Genomic DNA, 19,031 nt, shown 5'->3' with positions numbered 1-19,031 from the left:
GCAGTGGCTTCCTCCATTTTATGACCAACTTATGCAGAAATCGAGGTAATTCCAAAGGGTTCACATACTTTTTCTTGCAACTGTATGTCCGGTCCTGCGGTGGGGGGAGGGGGTGCTTTGTTGTTCTTATTTGGTCGGTGAGTGAGTAGAGAGAGAGAGAGGGGAGGGGGGGGGGAGAGAGAGAGAGAGGGGGATGGGGGGGGATCCCCCGTCCTGGGACTCCGCCCGCAACGCAAGCCAGCACGCCAGCACGCCATTGATCCCTTGCTCTGGGCCGGCCAAACTGGCCATGCCAGCCAGCCGGCCATCGGGCGTCGAGTCGTTCATGTCCCGCGTTGAGTTGGTCGTCGAGTTGTTCATCATGGTGGCTGCGAACCTCGGTTCCCCTTCCTCCCGTCAAGGCCTCACGTGTGTCAGTCTGCTGAGGCGTCACCGGGGGAAAGTCGCCGTCCGCGCTGCGGATGTAGCCGTGGGGCACCTTCTGGGCAGCCAGACCAAGTCTTCTAGCTTGAGTTCGCGTCAAAACCGGGCCTGGATTCAATTGAATGTCTCCCTTCGGTCCAATCTGCCAGACGGGGGTAGGTTCTTGCGTACCGGGTTTGCCGTTAGTAATGCGTGAATAGACGCAGTTCCAGCAGCTAAGTGTTTCTTTTCCGAGCCATTGAGAAGGTAGAAGTCACGATGTGTCCCTTTTTCTCCGCTTTCACTTCTCTCCACTTCTGATTGGTGTTGCTTCATTAATGAATTGAGGTATGAGTCCGTAATCCATATTAGCAGTAGGAGGAAATGTGCACAAAACTGTCATGTCATGGTGATGTTCATAAGGGACTGCCAGCTTGAACTTTACCGAGAGCAGAGTCCACTAGTGGCACCTCACAGCGATACCTATGGTGCAGAAGCAGCAGTGAAGTCCTTGTAGATCCCTGGCACTTTGAGGGCAGAAAGATCCAGCAGCTCTCAGCTCTCAGAGAAATCAACACATAAACTATTCTGTGTGCATAGCTTGCTTTCACATAACTACTAATCTCTCACTTTACTTTCTCTGACATTGTTCTCTGCTTTGGATTGCGGATATCCCAGCCATGTTCTTCACCGGGCCTGGTTTTACACACTGTGGGTTTAAGCAATATATAGAAATTATGAGATGATGTGTGTATGAGACATGATGAGTGTGTAATTTTAGCATTTGAATTACAATGACATTATTCTCAGACTTGCCATAGTTCTTGGTTTGTACCACTGCTGCTCTGCTCTGTACAGCTGAGTACTGGGGACCCACTGGGAGTCATGTCACTGGAGCAGGAGATTAACAAACGTCACACCTGCAGCCATGATGCTCCAGCTCAACGGGGGTTGAGTCTTTCAGCCCCACCTGTAAGAAGAGAAACAAAATAAATACATATTCAGTTTGCTTTGTATTATTTCTTTTAGGGTAACATTTTGATTTAATAACATTGTGCTATTTTAAGGAGTAAATAAGAAGTCATATTTTTTCCGAAATGTTTTCTATACTTACAACTTCTTATACATACCGATATGAATTGATTTACTTTTATACTATGAATGAAGAAAAACAGAACAGGAACAAAACACAACTGTGACCTCTGTGCAGCACACACAGACCAGTCAGTCCATTTCTGGGGAGTAGCTAGTAACCTTGTGCTAGTTATATTAAAGTTGATGTTTTACTATTGGCTGTGTCTAACATCTCTGAAATGAGCCGAATCCCCAGGAACATGTTGAACCAGACAGAAAGAACACTTCATCCTGAACTCACTGTGCCTGTCTTCATGGACCTGTAGCATAACACCTCCCTGACACATACAAAATATAAAGTATGTTCATTAAGAATGCACATACTGTCCCTCCTCTGTCTTTCAATGTAGTCAAACTTGTTGAAGAAAAACAATAAGTTTAACGTTACAGAAATAAAAGCTTAATTACTCACCCTTTAATTGTAGACGTAACTTCACAAGTACAACTTGAAACATTTCTCCCGCTTGCTGCTGGGTGCAGCTGAAAGTAGGTCGACATTTCTGTTTACATCGCTGACATTTGTCACAGGTAAATCTTGTAGGTATCGCAACAAACATGACGTTGTCGCACAGCGACAAGCTGGATACTGGATTGACCAAATAACTACACACTATTATTTACATTTGACACGTTATTCAAAACCGACAGCCTGTGTGTTGTTTGCAAAACACTGCCATTGAAATACCACACTCAATTATCAAGCCCCTGCACCCAGAATGTTACCCACATGTTAAAAGCCATGTAACCAATTAGATCACTTAGAAACCTGAGCTTGAACACTTTGTTGTGCACAACAATGGAGGCCACTTTTGGAGAGAGAGTTAGAGGAAGAGGTAAATACAATATACTGTATTATGTCTTCAGTACCATACAGTAATTATGTTCATGTCATCTTCACTCTTAGTAAAGTCATTGTGTCTGATACATGTTATGAGTATTGAGAATAAACCTATTTGTGTGTTTCCACATTGCATGTGTTCATAGTCATAGTATTTACAGCGTGCTACAAATGAAAATGCCTAAAACTTTGACTTGAATGTCTTGTTTATTAATCAACCTATGGACAGTGTTTCAATTCAGTTCATGTAAGCCTTACACACACATTCCTCTTTTGAGCGTCGAGTGATTATGGCCTGCATGTCTTTCTGTTCTAACTCAGCTGTCAGCTTCTTAGCAGTTTAGACAAACATCAAATGTATAATGTAGACACTAGTTGGACAAAATAATGCTTAACAAGTGTTCCATTACTGTGTGAACTGTATGAGATATCGTTCTCCCGCTTGCTGCTGGGTGCAGGTGAAAGTAGGGCGACAGTTCTGTTCACATCGCTGACATTTGTCACAGGTAAATCTTGCAGACCTGTATGCAACAAACATGACGTTGTCACACAGTGACAAGCTGGATTTGCCGACACAGTACAAACCGGAAGTCAGCGAAATAAAGTTATGCAAAGATCACTTGTATTCTCTATAAACGCATATCTTCATGTGAATGCAAAAAAAAACGCATCCTCGTCAGCATGGGCGACGGAAGCAGGGGGGCCAAGGGTCGTCAGACTTCTGGGTTCCAGGATTGAACTTTTACAGCATTGCCATTATAGCCTCGTGTCTTTTATTTTGAAATATGTTCTTTAAATTCCGGTCCACCAGACTTTTTTTCTTCATTCTTCAATACAAAACGGAAAATTGAATGAAATTGTTATCAAAAACCAAAAATTGACAGTTTTTTTAATAAGGTCTTCTTGTTATCCGTTTTTTGATTCAGAAAACGGCGTTGGTTTCCCGTTTTTTCATTTTTGATTTAGAACAAAAAAAGGCTGGTATTTTTGTTTTTTTGGTTCAAACGAAAAATCAAACTAACAAAACGTACAGACTTTTTTTTATTAGGTTTTTTCGTTATCACCCTGCTGAAAAAATCAGCTTAGACCAACAAGGCTGGTCTAGCCAGTCAATATTAGGCTGGATTAGTTGGCTGGTTAAGAGAGGTTTTGGACACTTTAGCTGGTCAGGATAGCTGGTTTGGTCACAGTGGTCTAGCTGGTCACCATTAGCTGGTCGGGATAGCTGGTTTAGCTGGTAAAAGCTGGTGGTCACAGTGGTCTAGCTGGTCAGGATTGCTGGTTTGGTCACAGTGGTCTAGCTGGTTTCCATTAGCTGGTCAGGATGGCTGGTAAAAGCTGGTGGTCACAGTGGTCTAGCTGGTCAGGATAGCTGGTTTGGTCACAGTGGTCTAGCTGGTTACCATTAGCTGGTCGGGATAGTTGGTTTAGCTGGTGGTCACAGTGTTCTAGCTGGTCACCATTTGCTGGTCAGACTGGTATGATCTTGAGTAGAACTTTAACTGGGATTACTTGATGGTTAAGCTGGTCATATATGATGATGAAACACTCTCACCCAATTGCAGTAGCTCAATGAACATCTATCATTTCAAATCAGAGCACCTACATTACCAGAAAGGTACCAGAATGTATAGAATGTCTGTAAATAAATACTCATAAATCAAATGATTAGAAGCAGTAAAATAATTTATAACACACAATGAAGATTAACACAAATTTGAAAACATTTTCAAAACACTCATTACTTCATATTTTTAAGCAGTTTCCTTCAACTGTTTCTTTCCGATTTTCACAAGGTCCTGTATTTTTTGTGAAATGTAGTAACTTCTCCCTCTCGGTCTTCTCCACGTTTTGTGAATTCAGCCATCCTCTGAAGCACTCTTGAAAAGAGAAAGGGAAAAACAGATTAACTTTTAGCTTTGTGTTATGATTACTTAAATATGTGCACTGTGAGATGAAAAAGAAAAAATTATCAAATTTTTGTTTTCAACATTCACTGTGATTGGGTCTATTATCCACGCAATACACCGTGTTTAATTTTTTTCTTAATTTACATTATTTAATTTCACATTCTGTTCTTGTAAATATCATATTATATTATATTACATGTATATAAACTTTTTGTACTACTTTTTATTTTGTATTTTATTATATATGTTGCATTGTTGGAGGAGCTCAGGTCAGAAGAATTTCATTGACATTTCTACACTGTAGCTGCTGTGCATATGATGATAAAACCTTTGAATATTTAATCCAACACTTTTTTCAGTGGAAAATCCTAAATTGTAGGATATTTTGGCCATAATAATGCTTTATGATTACATTTCTAGTGAGAAGTGTATATTTTACTTTCAGAATCTACCTCCAGTGGATGTGTAGGATCTACATGATAGATATATTACTTTACACCCGGAAGTATGTATTGTCATTCTTATTGTCGATAAATTGAGGGATATACGCTATATTTCATTAACACCAGTATGTACTTTATACATCCACCTCAAGTGTTTTTCTCTGCACCGGAAATAATTGAATTTTAAAATTAAACCGCATATTATATAAACTATATCAGTGCCACACCTGCGTAACACATTGTGCCTCTTGTCTGAACAATTTTTTAAGCGATTTGTAATCTATTCTCGTCGACTTGCAGCCTAAATACAAAGATAACTCCACTCTGCTACCACTGCTTACCTCTAACGAGCCTTGGTAGAACTAGTGTCCGAGACATGGGGTCCAGAACTGACTGAAGACATGTGGAACAGAGCACAGGCATGGTTCGATGTACAGGGAACCGGAACTTTGAACAGGTGTTCTCATTTTTTCTGCCTGCAGATTCAAAACTTCTTGATCAGTTGTTTGATGTGGGCTGGCATGATCCTTTCTGCAGCGATAAATAAAGAAAACAAAGAAGACATTATTAATAATAGTAATGATGGTAACAACAGTAATATTAGTATAACTATTTATATAGCACTTGCACAATTGCAAAGTGATTCTCACAACAAAAATAAAGAACAAAACAATATCAACAATAAAAAAACTAATGATTATTGGAATGTTAAGAGACAAAGAAATGATAAACATTCTGAGAGGCCGACTACAAAAGGTAGACTCAATGGCTCTTGACGATATCAATGAGCAGTCCCAATAGATGATGTTGTATAAAAATAAATAGAATAGCTCCAGATTTCTTCTATTTTGTGTTGGACGATTTGTTTTATTGATTGCTGATGGATGTATATATTAGGGCTGTACCCGAATATTCGACTATTCGAATATTCGTTCATTGGCCAACTATTCAGGTTTCAATTTCATTATTCGGATATTCTATATTTATACTTTTGAATTCCCCTGCTAAAATGCGGAAATATATACAATCTCAGCCTGTGCTCCTGACATCACGTTCACTCACAGTCACGAATGCAAACGGCATGCTTCGCCTCGCTTCACACACCTGAACACAAAATGCCGAAGACTTCAGCTGTGTGGGACCATTTTAAATTGGACGACGGTAAGAAGAAGGCAGTGTGCCAAATATGCGACAAGAAACTGGCCTACCACGGTGGCACAACAACTCTGAAAAGTCACCTGGATGCTGTAAGTAGTAGCCTAGCTTAGCTTAGCTGTTGTCAAGTTGCCATGATGAAGCTGCTTTATCTGCCGTTTAAACAGTAACGTTACACATGATAAAAACGTGCACTTACTTTTCTTGGAAAATAGTTGCAAGCAAGCAACCGAATTGTTTTTTTATATTAGTTTTTCAATTTTATCCGAATAGTGAAAATAATAGGAGTAATGTGGGAACATCTGGGGCTAAGGCAATTATTGGCATACAGTTCGTTCATTTATTTTTCGTTCTTCATTTATTTAAATACTGTTTACTGTATCGGTAACAAGTATTACACTGTTAGGCCTACTGTTATGGCTATGTTATTAAAAGTATTGTTGTTATAACAGAAATATGTGTTTTGTATCTTCAGGTTGTAAAACGTTATAGACGGAATTTGGAACCAGATTTGGTCCCCGGGCGCTGCACTGCGGCTGGGTTAAATGCAGAGGACACATTTAGTTTTAATGTATGCAAGTACTGAGACAATAAATAAATATAATTTATATAAGCTTCTGCTTAACAGCGTGTTGTCAGGTGTCTCGGATTCTGAGCGTGTGATGAAACCTTTTGGAAAAAAAAATGTTATTAAAAAAATAACAAAAATCTCTCCGCACCGAATATTCGCTGATGATTACTACCGAATATCCGGAGCCCGAAAAATGGTATTCGGACAGCCCTAGTATATATATATATATAGGGTTTATTCAACAGCAGTAAGGCATTAAGTTGCTAAATTAACGTACACTGAACTGTAAAACAACTTACCACTATTTAGGAAAGGACCTGATCAGGAGGGTTGACTAGTAGGACAGCAAAGAGGTGGTGTCATGTACAACCATTGGTAGATGTTATACCTGAAAGAAAGATAAGGAAATAAGAGAAGACAGGAGGACAAGCTTTAACCTGAGCCTGTTTTTTCAGTCTTTAAAATGCACAGTTGGAAATTACATTCAAAAAGCTAAATTCAAACTCAATACCATAAATAACTGGGTACCAAAGTGCTTTACCTGATAGAACACGTTCCACATGGAGCAGCAACCATCCGGCTCGGCCTTTTGCTGCATATCATCTCCTCCCTCTCCACTGTTTCCAGTAGATCTCTACTGTCCAATAAAACTGAAATTCCCCAAAAAATCATATTAAAAAAAGTTCAAAACAACAACTTGCTTTTGGCATTGAAATGGATTAGAATCTCACCTTTTTCCTGGATGTCAGGAAGGCCAGGAAGTCGTTCCCTTCAAGTCCGCAACCAGGAGTTCAAATGCAAAGCCTGAACGATGACAAGAGCGAGACTTACATTTTACAATTATATTTTTAATTAATACCAGAGCAGTGTATACATAGGCCCTGTATGGCATGCAAAGAACAGATAAAATCCCCTGACTTACTCACACACTTTGGTGATGTCCTCATCTGATAAGGTTTAATTTTTTAGCAGAAAAGTAACATTACTGACTCATTTACAGTATGTTTTGCATCTCCTCAACAATGGTCTGTATCATTGAGTAGAAAAAAACTGTCCCCACAATTTGAGGTAGTTTAACACACATTTGTAAGAAAAGTTTACAATGAAGCACAAAAACCCTTTTTGTATTAAGCTAGCTGCCACAGAAAGTACAGCTTAACATGCTAACCTTTGGTAGAGAGCGACAGTTGGCTAACTTCATGTTCAACACAACACCTCTAATGGCATTACATTGACGATTTTAAACAAAACGTAACTCTCTCAACTTGTAAGATAACGTTAAGTTAACTTACCCTTAAATAGTATCACGTTTTTCAGGGGAAAAAACTGCAGAAAACGTTAGCTGCTAAATGTTGTTAGCTAAGACAGCCGTTAACAGCAGCTAACAGCCGTACGTTTGCCTCCTAGCAAACGTAAGGTTAAGTTAACATTAACATAACGTTGTAAGAAAGCAAAACGAACCTTCGAGAAAGCTTTTACTCTCTGACTTTGTGAAATTGTGTAGTGTTGCTTACCTCCAGAAGGACTTTTAGCGCGTTTCCCAGTAGACAGAGCTGTCAGAGCTGTCAGAGCGACCGTTAGTGCCAGTCAAAACAATACCGCTTTGTTTCAACCACTGCCGTCTCGCCGTTACCCCGTGTCCCGCCCTCTCTGTCTGTCTGTGTCTGTTTCAGATTCGCCAGCAAGACTGCTGGTAGACCAGCATAAATACCAGCTTCACCAGCATAGACCAGCTAAAACCAGCATGGACCAGCATGACATCCATGCAGGGCTATGCTGGTTTAGCTGACCAGGCTGGTCTTGAACCAGCAAGAACAGCCTGGCCAGCTTGTCCAGCCTGGTAAACCAACTAAACCAGCCTAACACCAGCAACCATCTTAAGCTGGTCTCTGCTGGTTTTTTCAGCAGGGCCGTCTTTTGATTCAGACAACACAAACGGGAAAACGGCTTTGGTTTTCCGTTTTTTCGTTTTAAATCAAAAACGAAAAAACGTAAAAAGGCTGGTATTTTCGTTTTTTGGCTTTTGGTTTAAACGAAAAATCAAACTAACAAAACGTACACGGACCCTAACTGTATAATGACATGAATCTCACATTTATTCTTGTTTTTCAAAACTAAAGAATCAGGCTGGACCAAAAAAAAGTGAGAGTGCAAACTGTTGTCTGGTCATGAATGCTGCCAACATTTAAGTGAAAATTGAAAGGATTTGCTTTTTGAAGTTCACATGAAGGCAGTCTATGGGATAAGCCTCAGTTTGAACATACATGTTGTCAACATACACCAATAATGTGAAGAAAAATAATACTTGAGAAAATACAAACCAAGATAACTTTAAGTTCTGTGTGAACATACTGTCCTTGTGTTATCCAACTGTGTGCAGGTTGGAGGGATGATAACGTGGAAAAAGGCTGTATGTGCGTACAGATGTTTACAGAGGAAAAATGTTTCCAAGGATTTTACTACATTACACATAATGATGGGAACAATGAACCAACATTCCAAATGAAAATGTTTTGTTATGGAACTATCATAAAGTTTAAACGCACTACGGGATTTAGTTGAAAGGCCAAGGCCCCCCCCCCCCCCCCTACATCTCGCCAGAGAGCTTATCAAAAACAATCTTTGAAACAATTTTCTTGAGAGGCTCATGCACTAGCACACACGCACAGGTTTTACATTTTTACCTGTAAACCTAAAGGTGTTAAATGTCAGATGTATCAGGTATTTCATATCTGAAAGAACTGCATGTTCTGTCTCTGAACTGCAGCTCTTTAGTTTTTTTATTCTGTGTTCTCAACTATCCAGCACTGATATAGTGTTTTGAATTATATGATTCAAGATACAAAAATTCAAGATTTAATAGCTTTATACACTTCAGGTACAGCGTAGTTGTTGGCAATTGAATAGTGCCAGGCTCCTCCAGCAATGCAACATACTTAAGACATTAAAAGATTGAAGTAAGGTACTATAACAGTGTAAGTGACACAATGGTGCAAATGAAATAAGTAAACAAAGTTTGAAATAAGTTACTTTGACGAAAATACAGAAACACCAGCACATTACTGTGACTTAACTGCAAACTGTGGGCTAGATCTAATGAATGCTGCATCTGTAGACATTATCTACGTTGTTAAATGTTGGAGATGAATGTTCAGACTGGAGCCACAAACCACAAGGAGACAGGAGTTTACATTTCTTTGTTTTATTTATCTTATCAGGGTATTCAGTTGTTGGGATGGTAGCTGTTGCCAATGGTTCTAGTAGAAAAGGTGAAGCAAATGCTGCGGCTGCAAGGCCATGTGGGGCAGCATTTTCTCCTCTCCTTTCGGAAAGGGAGGTCCAGTGGTTCCTAAGCTAAAGGAGGTTATAAAGGAAGTTTGAAACCTCCTTTCCTTTCATTTGGAGAATTGGAACGGCACTTAACATGGCTACCACTGACGTATTTCCGGGTCATTTCACTTGGTTAGGAAGGTTCCTAAGCTAAATGGACTATTGGAACGCAACCCCGGCCTCTATTTATCTACCTGCTTCAGTGCCTCTTGTGGACAGGAGGGTTACACACATGCCATTTCTAACATTACACTTACATAAAACATACAATGTCAAAAAGTCAGCTTGAAATGAACCTACAAACACTTGAACTTTGCTTTTTAGGGGTGCATTCATACCATAGACTGTATATATAAATGGACGTAGTGTCCGTGACGTCACCCATAGGATTCAGCAGAGTTGCCGAAAAGCCCTTAGTAGGCGGAGTCGGCCACTCACGCTTGACAGCGACGTCAGAGTCTAATCCCGCCTGCTCCAAATAAGGGCAAATAGGCGGAGCCGAGGCGTGACCTGCTGCCTCCGAACTGGAAGTAAACAGAGCTAGCTCAGGCTAAGTAGCTAAGCTAACATGAAATATATGCATACCAAGTTACTGCCATACTTGCCAACCTTTAGACCTCAGAAATCGGGAGCATTTCAAAATGCAAAATTGGGGCGGGGGGTTGCTAGTGGATCGCCGGAGCTGTTAGATTAAGATTAACATGCTTATTGTAGTTGTAAGTGCAATGCCTTGTGGCCTGTAGCACCGTCCTTGATGGAGCATACAGTATGTGTGGGCTGGACCTGTATTTTACAGGAAAGGAGTGAGCAGAGAGTAGAGTAGTTGTCGATTCTTGTTCTGTTTTTTGTGAATATTTGCCTCACCCTTTCAGACTTTGAGTTGCGCGCGCTACTAAAGAGACGTGTTACCATGGAAACCAAACAATGGTGTAGCTGTATTAAAGTCTGAGTGGAAACAGTCTTGTGTAAATCTGATTTTGTCAGAAATCGGGAGAAATGGGGGAGAAATATGACCCCGGGAGGAAACCGGGAGAGGGCAATGAAATCGGGAGTCTCCCCGAAAATCGGGAGGGTTGACAAGTATGGTTACTGCTAACAGTGTAGTTCCCCAATATAAACGTTACATTCATAATCAAATGAGACAATCTGCAAGAGAATAAGCTATATTTTGTTATTCTTAAGGCTGGTCATTCACACGTTAAGAAAACAAGTACCGATACATAGCAGAACAATTGTGGCGATGTTCAGCTTAATAAGCCTTGTTCAACATAATTTATTCAGCTACAGCAGGCGAACCAAGTCTGCGTTTCGCTACATTCCTTGATCTCCAGTTATAACAACGGACTCCATCGCCCGGACCTAACGGAGCCTCAGTGGGCTAGCTCCGGGACGCCGGCTGGAGCTAGCCCCCTGCGGCTCCGTTAGCTCCGGCGGCCACCACTGGGATAATTGAGTCCCCTATTAACATTTGCTCCCGTTTAGCATTATGGGCGTCATAGCCATATACTATAAAAGTCTTACCCAAGGCTGAATCATAAACTAAAATGTATATGTATGTATAAAGGGTTACGTCCTTAGCTGGCTAATAAGTAACAAGCTATGCTACCAAGCACACAAACACCTGCGAACGGGATTAACATGTATAATATTATAATTTTAGACTTCTTGGAAGTTCTGTTAGTACATTGAGTAATGTGAGTTGTCTCTAAGCAAGATGGCCGCGCCTGTGTTGGCAGCTCGTCATTTTCGCTTCCTACCTCTTCTGTTTTTCGTGGTTTTGTTTGTAACGTCCTTTCTAAAAAGTGCCAAATCGGCTAGAGTTTATGCTCGTCAGACTCTGCTGGATATCGGTTTCTCAGCGTTATCCCCCGTGCAACACCACTATGATTTCTGGAGCGCTCATGGCGCCCTACGCCAACATCTGCCTCGGGCTGTCTGGGCTCCCTGCCCTGGCTGCACCCGGACGAAGCGTACGCGAAGACGGGGTAGACGAGCGGGCGTTTCGGTGAGACTGAGAAATCTTACCTGTGATCGTCCCTGGTCTGCACTCCTCGCCGTATCCACGGCGGCTGGCTGTACTGTGAGACCGTCCTGTCTCCGTCCAATTCTACCTGCCTCCTCGATGCAGCTCCCGGCTTTCGTCCCGGTAAGAAGACGCGCAGTGTTCTCCAGTGTGGCTTCAGTGCCTGGGTGTCTGCGTTCTCTACCTCGGGCTTCCACCATCGGGAGGGCCGGCTCCGATAACATCAGCGTGGGTCTGTTGAATGCCCGTTCAATCGCTAACAAATCGTTCGCTCTGAATGATCTCTTCACATCTAAGGACTTGGACTTTCTGTTCATCACGGAGACGTGGCAGAAGACCGAGGAATTTGCTGCTCTCAACGAACTATGTCCCCCGGACTGCTCTTACTCCTGTGTCCCGCGAACAACAGGCCGAGGCGGGGGCCTTGCCATAATAAACAGGGACGGCTTCTCTACACGTTCAGTGAGCTGCGGAACTTTCTCCACTTTTGAGGTCTCAGTCTCCAAAGTTGGTCGCGCCAACCCTTTCTACTGCATTTTGATCTATCGCCCTCCGGGCAGAAACGCAAATTTTATTACGGATTTCGGACATTTTTTAGCTTCCATCATCCGCTTTGATAGAGTTTTGATGGTTGGGGATTTTAACGTTCACGTCAACGATAGCTCGGACTCCTTTGCTGTAAACTTTTTGAATGTCACAGAATCATTTAACTTTACGCAACATGTTTCTGGTCCCACCCATGCAAAAGGTAATACGCTTGATCTTGTATTTACTACTGGTTTAAAGATTAATTCGATTTGCACTGAAGAGTTGACTGTCTCTGATCATTATTGTGTCCTGTTTAACACACTGTTTGATAATGACGTTGTTCTGGGGAAGCGAGTTAAATGCTCGCGCGTTATCAACAGCCTGACAGCGAATAAATTCGCCTCTAAATTTGACAGCAACATAGTAAACCCCTCCCATGTCGACATAGATCTCATGGTTAACTCCTTTAACACCCACTGCTCTAGTATTCTAGACGAGGTCGCCCCCATGGTTACTAGAAAGCTGTTAGCAGTTAACCACTCCCCCTGGTTAAATGAAAACATCTACAATTTTAGACGAAAATGCCGTAAAGTAGAGCGTCTCTGGAAATCTACCCATCTCCAGGTGCACCGCCTTTACCTAAAGGACCTTATGTCTGAATACAACAACATGGTTAGAGATGCCAGGGCAGCCTACTTCTCTGATATCATTACATCCAGTAAGCACAATCCTAGCATCCTGTTTAAGACCATCAACAACATTGTTAGTTCTCCTCTCCCCCCCATCCTTGTTTTCTCAAATGAGGATTGTAATGACTTTCTCTTGTTCTTTGTAAACAAGGTTGCGGATGTGAGAGCCAGCATTTCCCCCTCCCTCTCCCCCCTCCCCACCTGCCCAGCCAGGCATTCAACTTTGAACTGTTTTGCCCCTATTTCCCTTCAAGATCTCATTGACATAGTTAATTCCATGAAACGCTCTTCCAGTCCACTAGATGTCATCCCCACCTCCATCCTGAAAGAAGCAATCAACTCTGTTGGCCCCGGTTTGGTTTCCATCATTAACTTTTCTCTTGAATCTGGCTCTGTCCCTTCATATTTTAAGCAGGCGGTTGTCGAGCCCCTCCTTAAGAAACCTAACCTGGACCCCTCTCTCCCAAAAAACTATAGACCTATTTCTAAGCTGCCTTTCACCTCCAAAGTGCTTGAAAAGGTTGTTGCGAACCAGCTCAACGCTTTTCTGGCCAACACTAACACCCTAGATAAATTTCAATCTGGTTTCCGCACGAAGCATTCCACTGAGACTGCACTCCTCAGGGTCTCTAACGACATCCTGATGGCTGCAGACTCGGGTGAATGCGCTGTGCTGATCATGTTAGACCTCAGCGCAGCATTTGATACTGTGGACCACAGCATCATGCTGGATAGGCTTAGAGAGTGGGTGGGCATTTCAGGGAGAGCCCTAGATTGGTTTTCCTCATATCTCGGAGGAAGGTCATTCTCAGTGGCCGTTGGTCCGTTCACTTCTGACCCTGCTCCCCTACCCTGTGGGGTACCACAGGGTTCCATCTTGGCCCCGCTCCTCTGGGCCTTATATTTGCTCCCCCTTGGCTCTATCATCAGCAGCTTTAAGGGTGTGTCCTACCACTGCTACGCTGATGATATCCAGCTGTATGTGTCCTTCACTCCGCAAAACATGCAGAAAATTAACATCCTACTGGACTGTCTAGCTGCCATTGAGGGCTGGATGGGGAGAAATTTCCTCCAGCTAAATGCGGCGAAGACAGAGGTACTTATAATTGCCTCAGACTCCCTAGCAGCCAAGGTAAAAAACCTAATGGGGCCCCTCACCACCAACGTTCACCCCCACATCAGAAATCTTGGGGTGTTCTTCGACCAGGCTATGAACATGGACAAACATGTTTCCTCACTGACCCGCAACTGTTTTTTCCACATCCGCAACATCGCTAAACTCAGGTCCATTGTGTCTCATGCAGAGCTTGAAATGGCTGTCCACGCATTCATATCATCCCGGTTAGACTACTGTAATTCACTTTTCACCTGTCTCAGCAAAGCCTCTGTTCACCGTCTGCAGCTGGTTCAAAACGCTGCCGCCCGCTTAATCACCAGGTCTAAAAAATCCTGCCATATCACCCCCATTCTAGCCTCCCTGCACTGGCTACCAGTTCATTTCAGGATCCAGTACAAGATCCTGATTATCTCATACAAAGCTCTAAACGGCCAAGCCCCAGCCTACATCAGCGAGCTCATTCCACCACACCAAAACACTCGTTCGCTGAGGTCCTCTGACCAGGGGCTTCTGGCAGTGCCCAGGACCCGACTAAAGACCAGGGGGGACTGGGCGTTTGGGGCGGCCGCCCCTAGACTCTGGAACGCACTTACCCCGGTCCTGAGATCGGCTCCCTCCCTCAACCTGTTCAAGGGACACCTAAAGACGCACTTATTTAAGCAGGCGTTTGAGCAGTCTTAGGCCGTTCATCACGTCACTGTCCTGTCACTGTCGATCACTGGTCCTCTTGCACTTGGTTTCATGTTTGTATATTGTTTTTAAGTTTTTATTCTATTTTCCTGTCATGTTATGCTTTGTTATTATTATGCCTTAGTGCCATATTGGCCTAATTGTTTTGACTGCTATATTTTGTACAGCACTCTGTGCATTCGTGCTGGGAGGGGTGCTTTAGAAATAAACTTTTACTTACTTACTTACTTACATTCAAGCACACAGCACGACATTTTAATTGTCTGATATTTGTAACAATATTCCCTAAAAGGCACAATCACCATGAACACGGCTAAAGCTAAAGGGTTAAGTACAGTACTATGACTAACTAACGTTGTAGCCTCTATGGTTGTAGCCTAGTAGAGTGGACAAGTTGCTGTTAGCTGACAGTGAGGCATGTACATGTCCATCAAAGTGACCACGCCCTAATTTATGCAAAAACTTTAAGACCTAATATAAATAAAAGGGTCGTGTTAGAAAACAATTCACTCACAGATTCATAATCATGAAGGTGGAATCTAACTATATTTATAATAATATTTATTGCATCTATGGGTAGAAACATGTTTTTTTCTGCTGTAAAGTTGGGCATTTTAACATGGGGGTCTATGGAAATTGCTCCTTTCTGCAGTCAGTCCCTAGCGGCCCCTGTATGAACTGCAGTGTGTTGCACTTCCGTATTGGCGTCCCGGCTGTTCCCCAGAGTTTGCTGCTTGATTCACACCTAACGGCCCCTACACACGGCGGCGTGCGTTGCCGCTTCAACGCTTCTGCCCATTCACTTTGAATGGGGTGACGCCACGATTCGCCGAACTGCATTGTGGGAGCAAAGCGCAGCTTCTCTCGCGGTGCTCACTGCAAAAGTAGAGCAATGTTCTACTTTTGCCGCCTCAACGGAGGCGTCAGCCAATCGACTCATATGCCAGTACAAGCTCTAGCCAATCAAACCGTGTGCTTGTGTGTCTGGGGCGGGAGATTCATGTGATTGGTTGTTGGTTGAGTTTCAGCCCCCGCCCCGCCGGCAAGCGACAACGCACGCCGCCGTGTGTAGGGGCCGTAATAGTCCGTTTTCTGGTGTGCACCAGACCACAGTTTGTTACATTGTTTCATTTTTCAGAAGGTTCGGTTTGCGTTCACATGGGAAAAACTCAAACGGACTAAACTTTAAACACAAGTCATGTGCACGGAAATGCTGTTCAACCATTGGTCAGACATTAAGGGGGTAAAAACGCAAATCCCGGCAATTTCTACCGGAGCCTCCGCCATGGAGCATCGGCACTTTCGGCAGGTTATTCTCATGCTGCTGTTAATCTGGAGATCAACAGACACTAGCGGCCCGCGCATATGATTGTATAATCAGACAATGTCCGTTAAAAAACATTATAACACATATAATGAGAGACGTTCTGCAGTAAGGAGGGGCGTTTCACCGACGACAGGTCAGGTGTTCTTACTTTTATGTAGCTGAGTCGCTGACGGAGAATTTTGACTTTACACGACACTATTGAACACTTAATTCTGCTTCACTCTTTAACTAAACAACCGCGGATGTCTTGAAAGACCCTTTCGCTAAAGATTTTGAAGATATCCGCGTTCTTGTGACACGTAAATACTACGCTTCCTATGTTTTGGTGCGGACTGCGTTCACACCAGCAATGAACCGCTCCAGAGTTCGCAAGCAAGCGCTCCAAGACCACCTGTTTTAGCGGACCAGAGTCCGGTTGTTTAGTTCACTTAAGAGGTCTCGGATTGTGTTCACACCGACCCAAATGAATCGCACCAAGCAGCTAAACGCACCAGGGTTCGATTCAACCGGACTATACAAGGCAGGTGTGAACGCGCCCTAAGTGTACACACAACCCATTATAGCTTCAGGTGTTTACTCTACAGGCCATCTGAGCTAGCACTGCTTCACATGACCAACTTGTCAATTAACCGGTAAAACTATGATAACAATGTAATATATCCGATCTGTAGAAATGTCCCGATCCAATCACGTGATCGGAGCCGATCACGTGATTTTCAAAAGATCGGAATCGGGAGAAAAAGATGGGGGATCGGAATCTTTTTTTTATTTTTATAAAATCTTTTTATTATTTTATTTAATGTTACAAAACAAAAATGACCATGTTCACGTCTTAAAGTCATCCTGAGGCCTTAGTTTTGGTTTAAAATGACGCAACATCACGTATGTGTTGCTTCTTTTGGGCTTGTTTTCATAGACCTGGTTGCTTATTTCTCTCAAATCTGGCAACAGAGTGGGCAGGGCGCAGTGTCTAATAGTATCAGTAAGCTAACAAGAGGCTACGTTCAGCTGGTGACTCTGGAGTCGGGACAGAGAAAATGTCAGGAGTTTGGAAGTATTATAAAATTGAAGGCGAAGGCAGTGTAACAGCCAGATGGAATGTTTGCAAGGCGGAGGTTCCACGTGGTGGAAAGAACAGAGCCACCTGAGACACAAACACCAACAACAACACGACGAGTAAACAGCGGTCACTCAGGTAACGGCACTGAAACAACCGACACTTTCAGATACTTTTAAAAGGAAAGAGAAACTGCCCCAGAACAGTGAAAAGGCCAAAAAAAATAACAGCCAAGATAGCTGAATTCATCGCGTTGGATGACCAGCCGTTATCTGTTACCTTTCTTTTCTCTTAATGCATTGCATAAAGATCGGATCGGGAAAAATCGGTATCGGCAGATTGTCAAAATCAAATGATCGGAATGGGATCGGGAGCAAAAAAATTTGATCGGGACATCCCTACCGATCTGCATTACCAATAGTTTGTTACACTAACATGCTCATTATACATCTGTGCCACCTTTTTTAATACATCTTTTCAACGATGAAGCTTACCTGATATTACTGAAACACAAGCACATACCGTGTAGCATTACAGTCTGTTTGGTCTAATCTGTGTGATGCTTCAGTCACTTTTGGGTTGGACCTAAAAGACCCCCGAGCTGCCCCTTATATATTTGTGATCTTGTGACCGTGATGTGATCTTTATTGTAACCATGATTTGATCTGCTTAATATTATAGTTGCTTTTGCACATGAACATATGAGTTAATAACAGTGTCAAATACAATAAAATACAAAAGTGCTTATACAAAATATTGTCAATTCACATTCTAATGTCCATTAATAGGCCCATCCTTACTATGGGTCCCACGATAAGATTAAACTAATTTTAAATTAATTTGAATATGTCTATTCATTTAATTTTTTAAGCTGATATCAGGTCGTTGATAATTGGAAAAGCAATTTATTTATCCATCAATGCCGAGCTGTCGAAATGAAGACAGAGTGTGTGTGTGTGTGTGTGTGTGTGTGTGTGTGTGTGTTGCCTTTCTGTGTAATAAACACAGCAGTGTGTGTGATTTCACACCTTTGAATACAGCGTTGGGAATACAGGGTGTTCTCCTCACCCGGCCACCCCCAGGCCCTGCACCGCGACACCACCAACAAAAGGCCAAGAGGTCAAGGGTCAATCAGGGTCACATGACCAATAAGCAGCTACCGCTACTCAAGCGCTCTACAGGCTGCTCTGGCTGTGCTTTAGACTCTGAGATAAAGGGGGGGTGGGGATAAAGCAGGGATGAAGAGATGTTGAAACATGGCCAGATGAATTAAAAAACGATAAAAGATGAATGTCAGTGCATGACATTATTAGCTACAGATGGCCCTGAGCCCAATAGAGATTGCCCTGAAAAATGCGCGCGGACGAAATGGCACGAAGGGTTTGGGGGGCCTCCCCCTAGAACATTTAGATTTTTCCAGGTCTTACTGTAGATGCTGTCTGGTGCATTCTCTAGACTGAATTATAAGATGAACCACCACAATATTATATTGTACAATTTCAATGTTATTCTTCATTTCACTTGTTTGTTTGTTCTTGTTTGTGTTTGCTCGCTTGCATGTCCTGCATAGCTATAAGAAATACTTAAGTTGTTGGTCAAGACACTTTCCATCTGATGAAGGCAAATGCCTTCCCAGATGTAAAAAAGTAGAAAACATTACATTCAGTTATAACTGCCAAAACAAACATTATTTACACTATTATGGCCCCTGTTAAAAATGTTTGTAATGTTATCTACTGTAAGTTGGTCGAATTAATGCTTCCTCATCCGGAAGCTGACTGAGCAGACCCGAGCAGCAGTCGAGAGGAGCCGAGCGC

General features: G+C 42.6%; 1 protein-coding gene and 1 long non-coding RNA gene across 4 annotated transcripts in view; one reads left to right on the top strand and one right to left on the bottom strand.

The window, feature by feature from the left end:
* Positions 1-19,031, top strand: part of LOC307046683 (uncharacterized protein) — a 377,110-nt gene that overhangs the window by 127,846 nt on the left and 230,233 nt on the right. The window lies entirely within an intron of this gene.
* LOC307047552 lies at positions 4,027-8,285 on the bottom strand. Of its 2 annotated transcripts, none has more exons than XR_013810483.1 (6): positions 7,746-7,938; positions 7,185-7,257; positions 6,995-7,103; positions 6,753-6,841; positions 5,069-5,258; positions 4,027-4,254 (listed from the first exon to the last, which is right to left on the bottom strand). It is a non-coding gene; the product is annotated as an uncharacterized lncRNA (long non-coding RNA). The 2 variants fall into 2 exon arrangements; XR_013810482.1 differs by lacking the exon at positions 7,746-7,938 and adding an exon at positions 7,968-8,285 and having other exon boundaries at positions 4,028-4,254.

The sequence above is a fragment of the Notothenia rossii genome, assembly GCF_949606895.1.
Source record: "Notothenia rossii genome assembly, chromosome: 7".
Classification (NCBI taxonomy): domain Eukaryota; kingdom Metazoa; phylum Chordata; class Actinopteri; order Perciformes; family Nototheniidae; genus Notothenia; species Notothenia rossii.
This window is presented reverse-complemented; position numbering and strand designations above follow the sequence as displayed.